The 19,375-nt window shown below is 39.1% G+C and overlaps 1 long non-coding RNA gene across 1 annotated transcript in view; it reads right to left on the bottom strand.

Annotated features, from left to right (window-relative positions):
- LOC122238339 overlaps nt 1-18,744 on the bottom strand; it is a 49,575-nt gene extending 30,831 nt beyond the window's left edge. The window contains exon 1 of the long non-coding RNA XR_006217247.1: nt 18,641-18,744. This is a non-coding gene — a long non-coding RNA (uncharacterized LOC122238339). The remainder of the gene's footprint in view (nt 1-18,640) is intronic.
- Nucleotides 18,745-19,375: the final 631 nt, after the last annotated feature.

Below are 19,375 nucleotides of genomic sequence, written 5' to 3'. Positions count from 1 at the left end.
AGTTCTGCAGAAAAGAGTAGAAATGATAGTCTTGTCTTGAAGACATAATTGCTAAGAATTTCCTTTAATGATAACAGGTATACATTCTTAAATTTGGGGGGGGGGGGAATGACCCTTGGACACAGTGTAATAAGACTTTAGAAAATCAAAGATAGGAAACATCAAAAAAGCACTCATTGCCGGAGGGAATGCAAACTGGTACAACTACTTTAGCAAACAGTTTGGCATCCTCTTACAGAGTTAAACACACACTCGCCATAAGACCAGCGACCCCATTCCCAGCTATTTATTCAAGAAATTAAGATACATATCTATAAAGGCCCTATATATAAATATGTAGAGCCGCTTTGTAAAAACCACCCAATCTGGAAATGGTCCAAAATGTCCTTCAACAAGTGAAGAGATAAACAATTTGTGGTACATCCACCAGAAATAGTACTTAACAATAAAAAGGAACAATTTAAAAATACAACAACAGCAAGGCGCCTGGGTGGCTCAGTCGGTTAAACGTCCAACTTCGGCTCAGGTCATGATCTCACGGTTCATGGGTTCAAGCCCCAAGTAGGGCTTTGTGCTGACGGCTCAGAGCCTGGAACCTGCTTCGGATTCTGTGTCTCCCTCTCTCTCTGCCCCTCCCCTGCTCACATTCTGTCTCTCTCTCAAAAGTAAATAAACATTAAAAAAAATATAAACAACAACATGGATATATCGTAAAACAATGTGCTAAATGAAATAAACCAGACTGAAGGACTACATACAGTTTGATTCCGTTTATATAATATCCGGGAAAGAGCGAAAGCAGAAGGACACATCAGTGTTTGCAGGGAATGTGAATGAAGGGAAGAAATTTAATTACAAACAGGACTAAGGAATTCTTGGGGATGATGAAAACATTCTATACCTAGATTGTGGATGGCTGATGAATTATGCATATTTGCCAAAATCCATAGAACTTCATTTTCTAAAATTCTTTTTAACGTTTGTTTATTTTTGAGAAACAGAGAGAGACAGAGTGTGAGCGGGGGAGGAGCAGAGAGAGAGGGAGGCACAGAATCCGAAGCAGGCTCCAGGCTCTGAGCTGTCAGCACAGAGCCCCACACGGGGCTCGAACCCATGAACTGTGAGATCATGACCTGAGCTGAAATCAAGAGTCAGACACTTAACTGAGCCACCCAGGCACCCCACCTAAATTCATAGAACTTTAAATATAAAAAGGGTTTTATTGCATTTATATATTATATTATATTATATTATATTATATTATATTATATTATACCTGACTTTATTTTTTTTAATGTTTATAGAAGGTGGAGAAAACACCCAGAGATAAAAGACAGATCATTGTAAAGGAATTAAAATTATACTGATGGCAGACTTCTTAACAACAGGAAAATCCAGAAGACTGTGGGGAAAAAAATGCTGAGAGAAAATAACTGTCAGCTAGAATTATGTATTACCCCCTAAAAAAATGTTTCACAACTGAAGTTAAAATAATTTTCAGATTTAAAAAGTACCACATGATGTGTTATATACAATAGGATATTACTCAGTGATCAAAAAGAATGAAATGTTGCCATTTGCAACAATGTGGATGGAACTAAAGAGCATTATACTAAACGAAAGAAGTCAGAGAAAGATAAATATCATATGATTTCATTCATATGTGGAATTTAAGAAGCAAAACAGATGAACATGAAGGAGGGAAGGAAAAATAAGATAAAAATGACACATTCCCTGCACAAAAGACAGAGGGAGATTCTTAAATATAGAGAACAAAGCGAGGGTTGCTGGAGGAGAGGTGGGTGGGGGATGGGCTAGATGCGTGATGGGCATTTAGGAGGGCACTTGTGGGGATGAGCACTGGGTGTTATGTGTAAGTTTTGAATTACTAAATTCTACTCCTGAAGTGATTATTACATTCTATGTTAACTAACTTGGGTTTAAATAAAGTTTCAAAATTAAAAATAATGTAATAAAATGTTAAAATAAAATAAAAATAAATAAATAAAAATAAAAAGTACTAGAAGGAATTGAGAGATACATATGAGCAACTCCGCAGACCGACTCCCCCCCCCCCCACAGCCAGCAAAATTCGTTGTTTTTTTTTTTAAACTAACCATTTAAAATCTCTAGAAATGGACCCAAAGAGGTACAGCAACAAACAAACAAACAAATAAAAACAAAAAAAAAAAAAACCCATATACTCAAGAAAAGCTACTAGAATTCAGAAAGAACCGTGAGATTCTATGGTATTTGAACACAGCCTCCTTAACCTATCCCAGCTCAGCAAGATGGGAACTCCCCTCCACACCTGTGCCACCAAGCACAGGGAGCTCACTCTTGCCCCAGCCCCCAGCCAGAGGGCTCCCCTCCCAGGGGAACAGGATGTCAGCGTGTCTCATGCTGTCCCCAGCTATATGTAACTGAAGCAAAGTTCTAGACAAAAATGACTGAGAAGTGAGGCTCTCTTCTTCTATCCAAACCTACCCTACCTGTTTGCGGGGTGGAGGTCCCACGCTGGGCGTAGCGCTGCTGAGAATACTGGGACCCCGGTTGCCTTTGACTCAGCTCTTAAGGCAGCAATTCCATGCCAGGACAAGCTAACGACATTTGGGGCTACCATCCCCCCAAGAAGTCAGTTCTCAAAATGGGAGTGTCACTCCGAGAGAGGCAAGCCATTGCCGCCAACCCTTTTATCCAGAGCCAGCCTCAGAGATTTGCAGAGAAGCAGGCCATAAAACAGATAGCTCTTAATCTCTTCCTAAAGGTACTGCGGGGGGTGACGGTGGGGGTGGTCCGGAGCCAACGACCAAGAAAGAATTCTTGAAGACACCTTTTTGCAAAAAGATGGTTTTATTAAAGCACAGGGACAGGACCCGTGGGCAGAAAGGGCTGCACTGGGGTTGTGCAGAGTGACTGTTTATATACTATGGAGGTGGGGGAGGTAAAGTCAAATGGGAGGCCTCCAGAAGGACTTTGATCTGCTAAAGAGGACTCCAAAGATACCTGAGGCCTTGCTGTTGTCACCCTAAGGTTGTCTCTCCCTCTAACAAGGCATTAACATTAAGACAGTAGGGACTTCCTAGAGAAACATTTTGCTCTGCCTGCCTCAGGTACCCGTCCAGGGGCTGCAGGTTATAAGGAAATTTAATTTTACCCATTTCCTTTTTGCTTTTGTTCCCCATATCACTCTGGAGGGGTGATGTTGGGGTTCCAGGAAACTGAGTCTACAGGTTTCTGGAGATTAGGCTATCGATAAGATTACCTTTTTCTTGTAATTTACTAAGATATTTGCAAACTGATAGAGACTCCTGTCCTGTATGACTGTGATCTCTCTCAGTTAACCATTTGTTTCCTTTCCTTTCCTTTGTTTCTGGGCAGCCAGCAGTGCCTGAGGAATATCACACATATCCCATGGGGTAGGGGCTGTGCTAGCTTGTACTTTGTCCTCAGCCTGCCTTATGCTCCTTCACCAAAACTATTAGAACTAATAAATGAATTAAGTAAAGTTACAGGACACAAAATTAATATACAGAAATTGACTGTGTTTCTATACACCAATAATGAGCTATCAGAAAGACATTAAGTGGGGCACCAGGTGGCTCAGTCGGTTGAGCATCTGACTCTTGATTTCGGCTTGGGTCATGATCTCTCAGTTTGTGGGTTCAAGCCCCACACTGGGCTTCATGCTGACAGTGTGGAGCCTGCTTAGGCTTCTCTCTCTCTTCTTCTCTCTCTCTGCCCCTCTTCTGCTTACTCTTACTCTTTCTCAAAATAAATAAATAAACTTAAAAAAAATGATCAATAGGTAAAAAGATACACACACACACACACACACACACATACATACATACATACTGTGGAATACTACTCAGCCTTAAAATAGAATGAAATCTTGCCATTTGCAATAACATGGATAGACCTAGAAGGTATTATGCTAAGTGAAATAAGTCAGGCAGAGAAAGACAGATAGTATATATGGAATCTAAACAACAAAATCAAAAAACTAAACAAAACAGAAATAAACTCATAGATACAGGAAACAAACCTTTGGTTACCAGACTGGGAAGGTGTTGAGGGATGGGCAAAATAGGTTAACGGGGTTAAGAGGTATATACTTTCAGTTATAAAATAAGTAAGTCATAGGGATGAAAAGTATAACATAGCAAATATAGTCAATAATATCATAATAACTTTGTATGGTCAAGGATGGTAACAAGACTTATTGTGGGGATCATTTCATAACGTATAAAATATTGAATCAAACACTACCAACATACACAAAAAAACCCATGTCCAACTGGTTTCACCAATGAAATCTATCAAACATTTAAATAATTAATATCAATTCTTCACTGTTTTCAAAAAAAAAAATAGAAAAGAAGGGAAGATTTCCCAACTCATTGTATGAATCCATTATTAACCTGATACCAAAACGAGGCAAAATATCAAAAGGAAAGAAAACTAAAGACCACTGTGATGCCATGATTTTGAATTTAAAAATCCTCAACAAAATACTAGCAAACCAGATCCAACAATATACAGAATGAGTGATTCACCATGGTCAAGTAGGATTTATGCTAAGAATGTAAAGTTGGTTTAACATCTAAAAATCCGTTGATGTGATACATCATATCAATTGAAAAAAAAAAGAAACACAAAATCATCTTAATAGATGCAAAAAAAGCATATGACAAAATTCAACACAATATCAGAATTAGGGGAAAAAACTCAATAAATTAGGAAAATAAGAGAACTTTCTATACCTAATAAAGGGCATCTATGAAAAACTCGCTAAAATTACACTTAATAATGAAAAACTAGGCTTTCCTTCTAAGATCAAGAACAGGACCAGGATGTCTGTCCTCACCACTCTACTCAATATAGTACTGGGAGTTCTGTATTATTATCTATTTTGAAGCAGGGGAGAGGGGCAGGGAGGGAAGGAGAGAGAGAATCCCAAGTAGGCTCCACACTGTCAGCACGAGAGCCCAAAGCAGGGCTTGATCTCACAAATCATGAGATCATAACCTGAGCTGAAATCAAGAGTCAGACGCTTAACCAACTGAGCCACCCAAGCGCTCCAAATTCATCATTAAAAAAAATTCTTTTATTTACTTTTTTATTTTTTGAGAGAGAGAGAGAGTTGGGGAGAGGCAAAGAGAGAGGGAGGGAGAGAATCCCATGACCCTGAAATCCCATGACACAGGGCTCAATCCCATGACCCTGAAATCATGACCTGAGCCAAAATCAAGAGTCAGACACTTAGCCAACTGAGCCACCCAGGTATCCTGTACTGGAAGTTTTAGCTAGAAGGTCTACCTAGTTCCAGGTAAGAAAAAGAAAAGGCATCCAGATTTGAAAAGAAGACGTAAAATGATCTCTTTTGGAAGATGATATGATATTGTATATAAAATCCTAATGACTGCACTGAAACCATATTGGAACTAATAAATGAGTTCAGCAATGTGCATAATACATGATTAATATAAAAAGTCAACTGTATTTGTATGTTATTGCAATAAATAATTGGAAAACTTAATTAAGGAAACAATTCCACTTACAATGGCATCAAAAAGAATAAAACACTTAGGAATAAATTTAATAGAAGAAGTGTAATACTATATTCTGAAAAGTACAAAACATTGTTGAAAAAAATTTTTAAGGATCTAAATAAACGGAAGAACACCTGATGTTCATGGATCCGAAGACATAATATTGCTAAGACAGCAACCCTCCCCAAGTTGATCTATAGAGTCAATGCAATTTCTAATAGAATTCCACCAAATTTGAATTCATAAGTTGATTCTAAAATTTGTATGGGACTATACATCACCCAGAATGGCCAAAACAATCTTGAAAACGAACCATAAAGTTCAAAGCCTCACACTTACTGATTTCATAACTTAATCAAAGCAATGATAATTGATACCATTTTTACAGCATAAGAATAGACATAGAAATTGATAGAATAGAACTGAGAATTCAGAAATGAAACCATGCAACTATTGCCAAATGATTTTCAACAAGGGCACCAAGACCATTCAATGGGGAAAGAATATTCTTGTTAGCAAAAGATGCTGGGACTACTGGATAGCCACATGCAAAGGAATGAAGTTGGACCTTTATCTCACAATATACATAAAAATTAACTCAGAATGAATCAAAGACCTAAATGTAAGAGCTATGACTGTAAAATTCTTAGAAGAAAATATAGGAGTAAGTCTTCATAACCTTGGATTTGGCAAAGGATTCTTATATAGGAAACAAAAAACGTGAGCAACAAAGAAAAAAATAGGGTAAATTGGAGTTCAAAAAAAGTAAAAAACATTTGTGTTTTGAAGGACACTATCAAGGAACTGAAAAAACAATCCACAGATGAGAAAAAATATTTGAAAATCATATATCTGACAAGGATTGTTTACCTATAATATATCAAGAATAGGTAACAAGCCAATTTAAAAATTGGGTGAAGGACCTAAATAGACATTTCTCCAACAAAGATATACACGTGGCCAGTAAGTTCATGATGAGACACTCAACATCATTACTCATCAAGGAAATGCAAATCAAAATGACAATGAGATACCACTCACAACCACTAGGAGGACTAGAACCAAAAAGTCAGTAACACATGTTGGCGAGGTCGTAAAGAAATTAGAACCCTCATTCACTACTGGTAGTGTGTAGTTATTTTGGGAAACAGTCTGCCAATTTCTCAAGTATTTAAATGTAGAGGTATCATGTGACCCAGCGATTCCACTCCAAAGTATATACCCAAGAGAAATGAGAACATGCCACATGAAAACTTGTACACAAATGTTCATAGCAGCATTATTCATAATAGCCCAAAATTAGAGAGAACCCAAATGTCAATCAACTGATGAGTGGATAAGCAGAATACAGTATACCTTTAGAATGGAATATCGTTTGGTCATAAAGTGGAATGATGTGCCGATATATGCTATAATGTGGATGACCCTTGAAAACGTTAAGTTAAAGAAGCCAAATACAAGATGCCACATATTGTGTGATTCTATTTAGATGAAGTGTCCAGAATAGGCAAATCCACAGAGATGGAAAATAGATTAGTGGTTGCCAAGGGCTGAGAGAAAAGAAAAATGGGAATTGTATCCATTTCATAACAAATTACCACCAACTGGCTGGCTGAAAAGCCACATAAATGTATTCTCTCACAGTTCTAGAGGCTAGAAGTCAGAAATCTAAGGAGCCATACTCCCTCTAAAGACTCTAGGGAAGGATCCCTCCTTGCCGGTTTCTAGCTTCTGGTGGCTGCAGGCAATCAGGGGCATTCCTTGGCTTGTAGCTGCATCCTGTAAGGTGCCACCACCTCCACATGGCTTTCTTCTCTGTGTTCATCCCTATGTGCCTTCTCCTCTTCTTAGAAGGTCACTAGTATTGGATCTAGGATCCATGCTAACTCAGTATGACCTCATCTGAACGAATTATATGTGCAAAGATTTTATCTCCAAATACGGTTGCATGCTCAGGTTCCAGGTAGACATGAATTTTAAGGAACACCATTCAACCCATGATAGGGAGTGCCTGCTAACAGGTACAGGTTTGCTTTTTGAAAATGCCCTAAAATTGACCGTAGTGTTGGCTGCACGTATTTGTAAGTATATTAAAAACTACTTAATTATATACTTTAAATGGGAGAACTATATGGCCCATGAATTATATCTCAAAAAAATGTATATCTAAAAAGCAAAAAGAATTGATTCACCAAACTTTCAGTAAAGGAACTTCTTTTTTTTTTAATGTTAATGTTTATTTATTTTTGAGAGAAAGAGACAGAGCGTGAGAGGGAGAGGGGCAGAGAGAGAGGGAGACACAGAATCTGAAGTAGGCTCCAGGCTCTGAGCTGTCAGCACAGAGCCCAACGTAGGACTTGAACCCACGAGCTGTGAGATCATGACCTGAGCCAAAGTTGGATGCCCAACCAACTGATCTACCCAGGCACCCCTCAGTAAAGAAACTTCTAAAAGATGTGCAGAAAGAAGGAAAGTGATCCCAGAAGGAAGATCTGAGATGTAAAAAGGGACAGTTAACTTGAGCTGGAAGTTAAGTCCCTGAAGATCAAGGACTTTATTTTCTTCACTGCCTTAGTCCCTAGACTTATGGTAGACCCTATATTCCCTAGAGCTAAAAATATGTGTTAGATAAATGGTTGTCAAACAAATTAGTAAATAGGGGCATAAATTAAAATAAACATTTTCATTAAATAATAACATCAAATTTTTATAATTAAAACAAATAACCAGTTATGGGAAGATGGCAGAGTAGGAGTATCCTGAACTCATCTCCTCTCGTGGACACAATGAGATAACAGCCACATCAGGGCAACTAACTTTGGAAATACCTAAAGACTGGTGGAAGAGACTTTCTACAGTTAATCAGAGAGGCCACATTGAAAAGGGGGCAGAGATGTGGTTAGGAACCAAATCCCTGGCAAGACTAACCACAAATGGGAGGAACACCACAAGCACAGAGAAGTAAGAGTATCACACCCCATATCAGGAACCCCAGGAACAGAGGACCTGTAGTGGGAAGATGAGTCCCCACGTTTCAGCTTTAAAAACCTTCAGGGCTTCACTCCTTAACTTCACAAATTTTTATAATCAGTGGGGCTTAACTCCAGCTACTTTAAAAATCAGTGGGCTTACATTCAGGAGAGCTGAAGGCAGTAGGAAACTAAATCCCTGCCCTTAAAAATACAGCATAGAGGGGCATCTGGGTGGCTCAGTCAGTTAAGCATCTAACTTCAGCTCAGGTCATGATCTCATGGATCATGAACTCGAGCCCCATGTCGGGCTCTATGCTAACAGCTCAGAGCCTGGAGCCTGCTTCAGATTCTGTGTCTCCCTTTCCCTCCGCCCCTCCCCCGCTCACATTCTGTCTCTCTCTCTCTCAAAAATAAATAAACATTAAAAAAAATTTTAATACAGCATAGAAGCAGCAGTTTGCAGAACACCTGGGGTATACAAGATGGGGATTTATTTACTAATCTCAGAACATGTGCTGGAGGAACAGGGATCTTTAGGAGACTTCTCCCATAACAAAAGAGCTCATAGGTACCATTTCTCCCCCAATCCCACCCCCAGCCTCGATAGCCAGACATTTGCAGGAACCAGAACAAACACTCTCCACCTATCTTGCTAACATCACCTGCCCCACTGCTGTGTTCGCCCGTGGATCCACCCCATCCAAGCCACCCCGCTCTGCAGGTATCCCTCCAAAGCGACTCCTGCGCAGCATATGCTTTAAGCAATGTCACTAGGGACCAGTGCCACTACAATGTGACTCCTGCCCTGGCAAGAGGGGAAGATAGCCACACATCCCACTGTGCCCACAGTCCCAGCAGCTAACCTTATAGATGCCAGTACAGAGAAGGTGCCTTACCGATCAGTGTGACTGCAGCCCTAGTAGACAGACTGGGGGCAGGCATCTGATCTGACTGCCAGGCATGCTCACCAGTGAAAGCCTCTGGGTGGACAAGGCAGGCCCGTGTGACTCAGTCCTGGCAGATGGGCTGAGAGCAGGCATCTGGTCTGACTGTTAACACCACCTAACTACAAGCCCATGGCCCCAGATAGGTCCCTAAACAGCACAGGGACCAAACCCTACCCAGTGCTCCTACAACAGGCAAAGTGAGCCATTACAGCTGAGTGAACTAAAGGCAAACACAGTCTCAACAGTAGGGTGCATACAACACACATAGGAGATACCCCTGAAGCACCGGGTTCTGGTGAACAGGGAACATTGTGCTATAAGGCAACACAAGACCTCTTCTTCATAAGGCCACTACTTGAGATGTAGCTGACTTTCCTAATAAATAGGAGATGTAGCTCACTTTCCTAGTACACAGAAACAAACACAGAGAATTTGACAAAATGAGGATACAGAGGACTATGTCCCAAAAGAAAGGACAGGGCAAAACCACAGCAAAAGAGCTAACTGAAATGGAGATAAGCAATATGCTTGGTAAAGAATTCAAAGTAATTATCATAAAGATGCAAACTGGACTTGAAAAGAGAAGAGGTCCTCAGTGAGACGTTCAACAAAGATATAAAATATAAAAAAAGGACCAGTCAGAGATGAAGAACTCAAAAACTGAAATAAACAACACAATAGAGGGAGTCACAGCAAATTAGAGGATACAGAAGAACAGGTCTGCAATCTGGAAGATGGGACAATGGAAAGCAATCAAGCTGAAGAACAAAAAGAAAAAAAGACCAACAAAAATGAAGAACAGGTTAAGAGAACTCAGGGACACAATCAAGCATAATAACATTTGCATTATAAGGATCCCAAAAGGAGAAGAGAGAGGAAGAGAGCAGAAAATGTATCTGAAGAAATAATAGCTGAAAAGTTCCCTAATCTGGGGAAGGAAACAGACATCCTGATCTAGCAGGCACATAGATTCCCCCAACAAAATTAACCCAAGGAGACCCACACGAAGACATATAATTACTAAAATGGCAAAAAGTTATGAGAATTTTTTAAGTAGCAAGAGAAAAGAAAACAGTTATATGCAAGGGAAATCCCATAAGGCTGCTGCTTTTTCAGCAGTCACTTTGCAGGCCAGAAGGAAGTGATATGATATATTCAAAGTGCTGAAAGGGAAAAATCTGCAACCAAGGTTATCATTCAGACTAGGAGAGATAAAGAGTTTCTCAAACAAAAATTAAAGGAGTTTATCACCACTAATTCAGCCTTTCAAGAAATGTTAAAGGGAATTCTTAGAGTGGAAAGAAAAGGCCATAATCAGGAATAAGAAAATTATGAAGGAAAAAAATTCATAGGCAAATGCAAACATATAATAAAAGTAGTTGATTAAGCACCTACAAAACCAGTATGGAGGTTTTAAACAAGCAAGAAAATCAATTACATTCACACACACACACACACACACACACACACACACACACAAATCTCCCTTAGTCAAGAGATTTCCAAGATAAAAGGATATAAAGTACAACATCCTGTACATAAAATGTGAGGAAGGAAGTAAAAATTCAGTGCTTTTACAATGGGTTCAAACTTAACCATCAACTTCATATAGACTGCTATGCACATAAGACATTATATATGAACCTAATGGTAACCACAAATCAAAAACCTATAATGGATTAAAAAAATAAAGAGAAAGAGAGAAAGGAATCTAGTCACAACACTAAAGAAAGCCATCAAACCACAAGGGAAATGAGCAAGAGGAGAAAGAAATAGAGAAAAATTACAAAAACAATAGTTTTTACTATTGTAACAAAATGGCAATAAGTATATACCTATCAATAATTGCTTTAAATGCAAATGAACTAAATGCTCCAATCAAAAGACACAGGGTGGCCAAATGGATAAAAAAAAAAAGCAAGACCCATCTATATACTTCCTACAAGAGACTCAATCCAGCCCTAAAGTCACATGCAGATTGAAAGTGAAGGAATGGAAAAGCATTTACCATGCAAATGGAAGCAAAAATAAAGCTGGGGTAGCAATACTTATATTGGAGAAAATAGACTTTAAAACAAAGACTATAACAAGAAACAAAGTAGAACACTACATAATGATAAAGGGAACAATCCAACAAGAGAATATAACAAATGTTAAGTATTTATGCACCCAGCATGGAAGCACCTAAATATATAAAGCAACTATTAACAGATGAAAAGAAAGAAATTGATTGTAATACAATAATAGTAGGGGACTTGGCATCCCACTTACATCAATGGATGGATCATCCAGACAGAAAATTGAAAGGGAACAGGTTTGAATGACACATTAGACCAGATGGACCTAACAGATATATACAGAACACTGCATCCAAAAACAGCAGAATACACATTCTTTTCAAGTGCACATGGAACACTCTCCAGAATAGATCACATGTTAGGCTAAAAAACAAGCCTCTGTGAATTCAAAAAGACTGAAATCAGGTCACGCATCTTTTCTGACCACAATGGTATGAAACTAGACATCAATCACAGGAAAAATTCTGGAAAGATCACAAATACATGGAGGCCAAATAACATTCTGATAAATAATGAATGAGTCAACCAAGAAATCAAAGAGGAAATAAAAAAAGATACATGGAGACAAATGAAAATGAAAACACAATGGACCTGGGGCACCTGGGTGGCTCAGTCGGCTAGGCATCCAACTCTTGAGTTAGGCTCAGGTCATGATCTGATGGTTGTGAGATTGAGCCCCGGGTTGGGCACGATGCTGGGTGTGGAACCTGCTTGAGATTCTCTCTCTCCCTCTCCCTTTGTCCCACCCAACTTGTACACACATGCACTCTCTCTCTCTCTCTCTCTCAAAAAAAAAAAAAAAAAAAGGTAAATAAAGAAAAGAAAACACAATGGTTCAAAATCTTCAGGATGCAGCAAAAGCAGTTCTAAGAGGGAAGTTTATAGCAATATAGGTCTACCTCAAAAAGCAAGAAAATCTCAAATAAACAACCTAACCATACACCAAACGGAGTTAGAAAAAGCAGAAAAAACAAAACCCAAAGATAGTAGAAGGAAGAAAATGATAAACATTAGAGCAGAAATACATGAAATAGAAACTGAAAAAACAGTAAGACAGATCAATGAAACCGGGAGCTTGTTCTTTGAAAAGATCAACAAAATTGATAAACCTTTAGCCAGACTCACTAAGAAAAAAAAGAGAGAGGACTCAAATAAAATCAGAAATGAAAAAGGAGAAATAACTACCAACATCACAGAAATACAAAAAATTTTAAGAGAATATATTTTTAAATGTTTATTCATTTATTTAGAGAGACAGCATGAGCAGAAGAGGGGCAAAGAGATAGGGACAGAGACAATCCCAAGTAGAATCCACACTGTCAGTGCAGAGCCTGATGTGGAGCTCAATCCCACGAACCAGGACATCATGACCTGAGCCAAAAACAAGAGTCAGACACTTAACCGACTGAGACACCCAGGTGCCCCTTAAGAGAATATTATGAAAAATTACAAGCCAAAAAATTGGACAGCCTAGAAAAAAATGAATAAATTCCTAGAAATATATAATCTTCTAAAAATGAACCAAGAAAAATCGAAATTTTGAACAAACCGATTACCAGCAATGAAATTGAATCAGTAACAAAAAAAAAACCTCCCAACCAACAAAAGCCTAGGACCAGATGGCTTCACAAGTGAATTCTACCAAATGAATCCTACCAAACATTTAAAGAAGAGTTAATACCTATTCTTCTCAAACTATTCCAAAAAATAGAAGAGGAAGGAAAGCTTCCAAATTCATTGAAGCCAGCATTACTGTCACACTAACACCAGATAAAGACACTACAGAGCAATATCTCTGATGAATACAGATGCAAAAATCCTCAACAAAATATGAGCAAACTGAATTCAACAATACATTAAAAAAATCATCCACCACAATCAAGTGGGATTTATTTCCAGGATGCAAGCATGGCTTAATAGTCTCAAATCAATCAACATGATACATCACATTAACACGAGAAAGGATAAAAACCATACTGTCATATCAATAGATACAGAAAAAGTACTTGACAAAGTACAACATCCATTCATGATAAAGACTCTCAACAAACTAGGTGTAGAGGGAATGAACCTCAACATGATAGAGGCCACACGTGAAAAAAACCACAGCTAATATCATGCTCAACGGTGAAAAACAGAGCTTTTCCTTGAAGATCATCAGCAAGGACGTCCACTCTCACCACCTGTATTTAACAGGGTACTTAAAGTCCTATCACAGCAATCAGACAACAAAAAAGCAATAAAAGGCATCCAAATCCATGAGGAAGAAGTAAAACTTGCAGATGACATGATGTTTTATATAGAAAACCCTAAAGATTTCACCAAAAAAAATGCTAGAACTGATAAACGAATTCAGTAAAGTTGCAGGATACAAAGTCAATGTACAGAAATCTGTTGCATTTCTATACATCAATAATGAAGGAGCAGAAAGAGAAATTAAGAAAACAATCTCATTTATAATTGCACCAAAAAGAAAAGAAAATACCTAGGAAGAAACTTAACCAAGGAGGTGAAAGATCTGTTCTCCAAACACTATTAAATATTGATGAAAGAAATTGAAAATGACACAAACAAATGGAAATATATTCCATGCACATGGATTGAAAGAACAAATATAGTTAAAATGTCCATACTACCCAAAGCAATCTATAAATTTAATGCAACCCCTATCAAAATACCACCAACATTTTACACAGAGCTAGAACAAACAGTCCTGAAGATTTGCATGGAACCACAAAAGACCCCGAATAGCCAAGGCAATCTTGAGAAAAAACAAAGCTGGAGGTATCATAACCGCAGATTTCAAGATACACTACAAACTGTAGTAATCAAAACAGTATGGTCCCGGCACAAAAACAGACACACGGGTCAACAGAACAGAATAGAGAGCCCCAAAATAAACCCATGCATATATGGTCAATTAACCTATAGCAAAGGAGCCAAAAACATACAAGGGAAAGACAGTTTCTTCAATAAATGACTCTGGGAAAACAGGGCAGCAACATGCGAAAGAATGAAACTGGACAACTTTCTTACACCACGCATAAAAATAAACTCAAAATGAATTAAAGACCTACATGTGAGGCCTGAAACCGTAAAACTCCTAGAAGGAAGCACAGGTAGTAATGTCTTTTACATCAGCTATAGAAACATTTTTCTAGATCTGTCTTCTCAGGTAAGGGAAACAAAAGCAAAATTAAACTATTGGGAATACACAAAAATGAAAAGCTTCTGTGCAGTGAAGGAAATCACCAACAGGACAAAAAGGCAACCTACTGAATGAGAAAAGATATTTGCAAATGACATCTCTGATAAAGGGTTAATATTCAAAAAATATAAGGAACAGATACAACTCGACACCCAAAAACCAAACAATCCAATTTAAAAATGGGGCAGAAGACATGAAGAGACATTTCTCCAAAGAAGACATACACATGGCCAACAGACACATGGAAAGATGCTCAACATCACTCATCATCCGGGAGATGCAAGTCAAAACCACAACAACATATCACCTCATACCCGTCAGAATGGCTAAAATCAAAAACGCAAGACACAACAAGTGTTGGCAAGGATACAGAGAAAAAGGAACCTCATGTACTATCGGTGGGAACACAAACTGGTACAGCTGCTGAGGAGAACAGGAGAGGCCTTAAAAAATTTAAAATAGAATTGTCATATGATTCAGTTAATTCCACCATCAGGTGTTTACTCAAAGAATACAAAAACCCTAATTCAAAAAGATCTATGCACTCCTACATTTATTGCAGCATTACTTAAAATAGCCAAGTTATGTAACAAATTAAGTGACCCGCGTGTCCATCGATAGACGGCTGGATAAAGAAAATGTGGGGTATAAATACAATGGAATATCATTACTCGGCCAAAAAAAAAAAAAAAAAGAATGGGCTCTTGCCATTTGCAACAACATGGATGGAGCTGGAAGGTATAATGCTAAGTGAAATAAGGCAGAGAAAGACAAATACCATACGATTTCACTCACGCGTGGAACTTAAGAAACAAAACAAGTGGAAGAACAAAGAAGAAAAGAGACAAAACATCAGACTCTTAACGATTGGAATAGACTGTTAGTCGCCAGAGGGCATGGGGCAGTGGGTGAAATCGGGAAGGGGATTAAGAGTACACTTATTGTGGTGAGCCCAGAGTAAGGCACAGAATTGCTGACTCATTATATCGTACCCTTGAAACTAATATAACACATACGTTAACTACACTTCGATAAAAAACAAATAAACAAGATAAAACATAGAGTAAAAAAAGCATGTAAGCTGAGAGTGTGTTCAGAGAGCAATGAAACGTTCTGGAATTTTTCAGGCATAGGCTGAAGACATTAATTTTGGACTTTGTAAATTAAATATGCATGAAACTATTTCAAAAGGAACAATTAAGAGATAAAGAGGGTATAACTCCTAGCTAATTGAGCAAAAACTTGGGAAAAAAGAGAAAGGGATGGTCAATTAATCCAGTAGAATTCTGGAAAGGAGGCGAGTACATAGAATGCGCGACAATTAGAAAGCAAAATAAATGAGTCGACAGGAAAAAAAAATCCAAATACATCAGAAATAGATGTAAATAGATTAAATCTTCCATTTAGCTATTTTTTAATGTTTATTTATTTTTGAGACAAAGAGAGACAGAGCATGAGCAGGGGAGGGGCAGAGAGAGAGGGAGACACAGAATCGGAAGGAGGCTCCAGGCTCTGAGCTGTCAGCACAGAGCCTGACACGGGGACCGAACTCAAGAGCCACGAGATCATGACCTGAGCTGAAGTCGGACACAACCGACTGAGCCACCCAGGCACCCTGACAAAATCTTCCATTTAAAAGACATTATTACAGCAGCTTGGAAACAAACCCAGCTAAACTCTACTTAAAGATACACATCTTAAAGATGTATATATAGAAAAAAAAATGTATATAAATGCACACACCTTTAACCCAAACCCTAAAAATCCTAAAACCAAATGTGTTTCCAAATTCAGGTTAGTTTTAATTTCAGAAATCCATATAGGTCATAGCTTATATTTTACATTACACTCTCATTGGGGTTTGAGGTATCGCCTCTTAATCACACACAGTAGTATTCCGAAGGAAACATAAATGCTCACACTAAGAGAATAAGACAATAAATAGCTTCACATCAGCATAGAACAGATTTTGCTGTCAAAGGAATCACAAGAAAAACTTGTTTTCGGAGCTCTTTGGTTTTCAGAACGGCAGATACGTAATTACAGATTTAAACCAAGCAAATTTTAGCCCGAAGAACTATCATACCTGTGGCAATGTTGAACAAAACAGGTTCCAGGGGCAAACAACATTATTAGGGTAACCAAACAAGGATCTTTTTTAAAGCTTCAGTGTACCAGGAAGATATAACAATCCTATATATATATATACACTTGTTGAGACAGCCTCCAAACATAAAGACAAATGGGCGGTACAATAAGGGCGATTTGTTGTACGCCTCAAATAATTCTCAATTTATTATACCCTGTCTATCCAGTATTTTAGTGTGTATCTTGTCCCAACCGGATTACAATAAATCAGGACTGAGTGGGTGTTTTCATGGAGGAATGACTTCTGAGTTGAAAGGCGCTAAGTGAGGCCCTGTATGCTCATGACCTCCTTTGACCCTACAACATGGGGCTTGATGTCTCCCTGTGGCAACAAGGGAGATGGAAGAATTTGCCCAAAGCCATATTGCTAAGTACCAGAGTTTGGAGTCAAACTTAGTTCTGCTGGACTCCAAAGACCCAGGACCTTATCATGAAATAAGCACGAGGCATTGTCCCTTCATTTATTGGCGTTAAAACGGCAGCCATGACATAGGAGAATTAAAATCGGGACAAGGGACTCTACATACTATCTGTTACCATTCTCCAGGAGGCATATTCTCAAGCATCCATGCGTGAGAGACACAAGGATTTGCACAATCTTCATCCTCCTGCTTCTCCCCAAATCTTGCCCTTTTCTCCCTGACCTTAGGACATCTTTGAAACCAGAACTCGCAATCCCAAGACATCCTGAAATTTCTCAGCATGACACTCATATCATGCTTTTAACACAAAAATGCGAATTGTTTGGGTAAAGGACGAACTAATAATTTAAAATGTAGAGACTTTTTAAACCGATTTCACATGTTTTTCTACTCTCATTCACCAATTCCCCTCCATAAAATGGAGAAACTAATTATAACTAAAATCGGTCACAGTAGCAGCAGTTGGCATACAAACACACAGTGAAAAATAAAGGCTAGAAATAAAAACGGCGTGTTTGCCCTTATGTTTAAAGAACACCAGAGACCAACCGACAATTACCAGGGATAGAGATCACAGAATGATCACGACAAAACTCTGTTCATGGCTCACATGAACGGACGGAGACGTGCAAACTCACCGTCCACCGCAAGAGGGCGCGCGTCCAAAGGGAGTGAAAGGTCATCCTGCCCTAAATCCGCACCGGAAGAGTAAATCCCTGTCCAAAGAGGTTAGGAATATTTTTATAACCGGGGCCTGCTGCCAGAGTTGATAAAGCAAGGATCCAAATTAGGAGTTTCCTCCAATACTACCATTGTGTTGTCAATTGCATTTCTATAATGAATTCTATATAAAGAATGGTAAATGCGCCTGTCTGTATGGTAAAACAGAAACCAAATGAATTGTTCCCATAGAACAGTTCCAGTAAGTGTCAGCATTAAGTGAATCTCATTTTTGGCGGACTTGGCCAAAAACTGGCGGGTAAAGAGGATTCAGCCTGCACTTCCCCTTTATAAAGGAAGGAAGGAAGGAAGGAAGGAAGGAAGGAAGGAAGGAAAGAAGGAAGGAAGGAATGTATAGGATTTAAACCTTGTATCGCTTATAAACCACAGAAGAGTGAAAACCTTGAGTTCAAATTCCAGCTTTATTATCTTTCGAAAGTATGCACGGCAGCTGTCTCAGCCTGTCTCTCCTAATCACTGGTACAGGGTGTCGCTCGGATATCTCATTCCTTCAAACGGCTTCAACTGTCAACTCCGCCCCGCAGATCTGATCTGTCTACCAAGAACCTGCAACACGGCCAGGTACTCACCAGTGAGGAGGCGGTGTGAGTGTTCATGGGCCAGATGCAGGCTTTGGGGGCAGGCAGTTCGGTGTTTGGACACTGGCTCCACCTCTTACTGGCTGTATGGAACCTTGGGCTAGTCTTGGAATCTGCCTGAGCCTCTGTTTCCTTATCTGTAAAACGGGAATGATAATAGGACCTACCCCAGAGGGTTAAGTCTTCAGTGAAATAAATAACGTAAACCAGGTGGTAAAGCGCTTAGTCCCAGCATGTGCTCTGTACATGTTCATTATTATACTTTATTTATTCACAGATATTTACTGAACACCTACGGTGTACCAGGTACCATTCTAGAAGCTCGGGATGCATCCGTGAGCAAAACGGGGAATAATCCCTTCCGCTGTGGGCTTGCATTCTAGCAAGGAAAGGCAGACAGCAAACAACAGACATCCCAAGTAAACAACGGATGCTAGAAGGCAAGAGCTAATACGTGCTAAGAAAAAGAAAAGAAGTAAGCAGAAAACCAGTTACCGTTTTAAACAGGGTGGTCAAGGTAGGCCTCATTTAGAGGTGCGGCTTAAGTAAAGAATTGGAGGGGGTGTGGCAGATACCCTGGAACTATGGGGGCGGGATGGGGAGGGGCGGCAGGGCGGAGGAGTTCAGGCAAATGAAACAGCCAGTTCAAAGGTTCTGCCGCAGAAATACGCCTGGCTTATTCCAGAACAGCAAAGGAGCCCGGGGCTAGCTGGAGCAGGAGGAACA

Source organism: Panthera tigris, chromosome B2 (assembly GCF_018350195.1).
Source record: "Panthera tigris isolate Pti1 chromosome B2, P.tigris_Pti1_mat1.1, whole genome shotgun sequence".
Lineage (NCBI taxonomy): Eukaryota > Metazoa > Chordata > Mammalia > Carnivora > Felidae > Panthera > Panthera tigris.
Note: the sequence above shows the minus strand (reverse complement) of the source record. Positions and strands in the feature narration are given on the sequence as shown.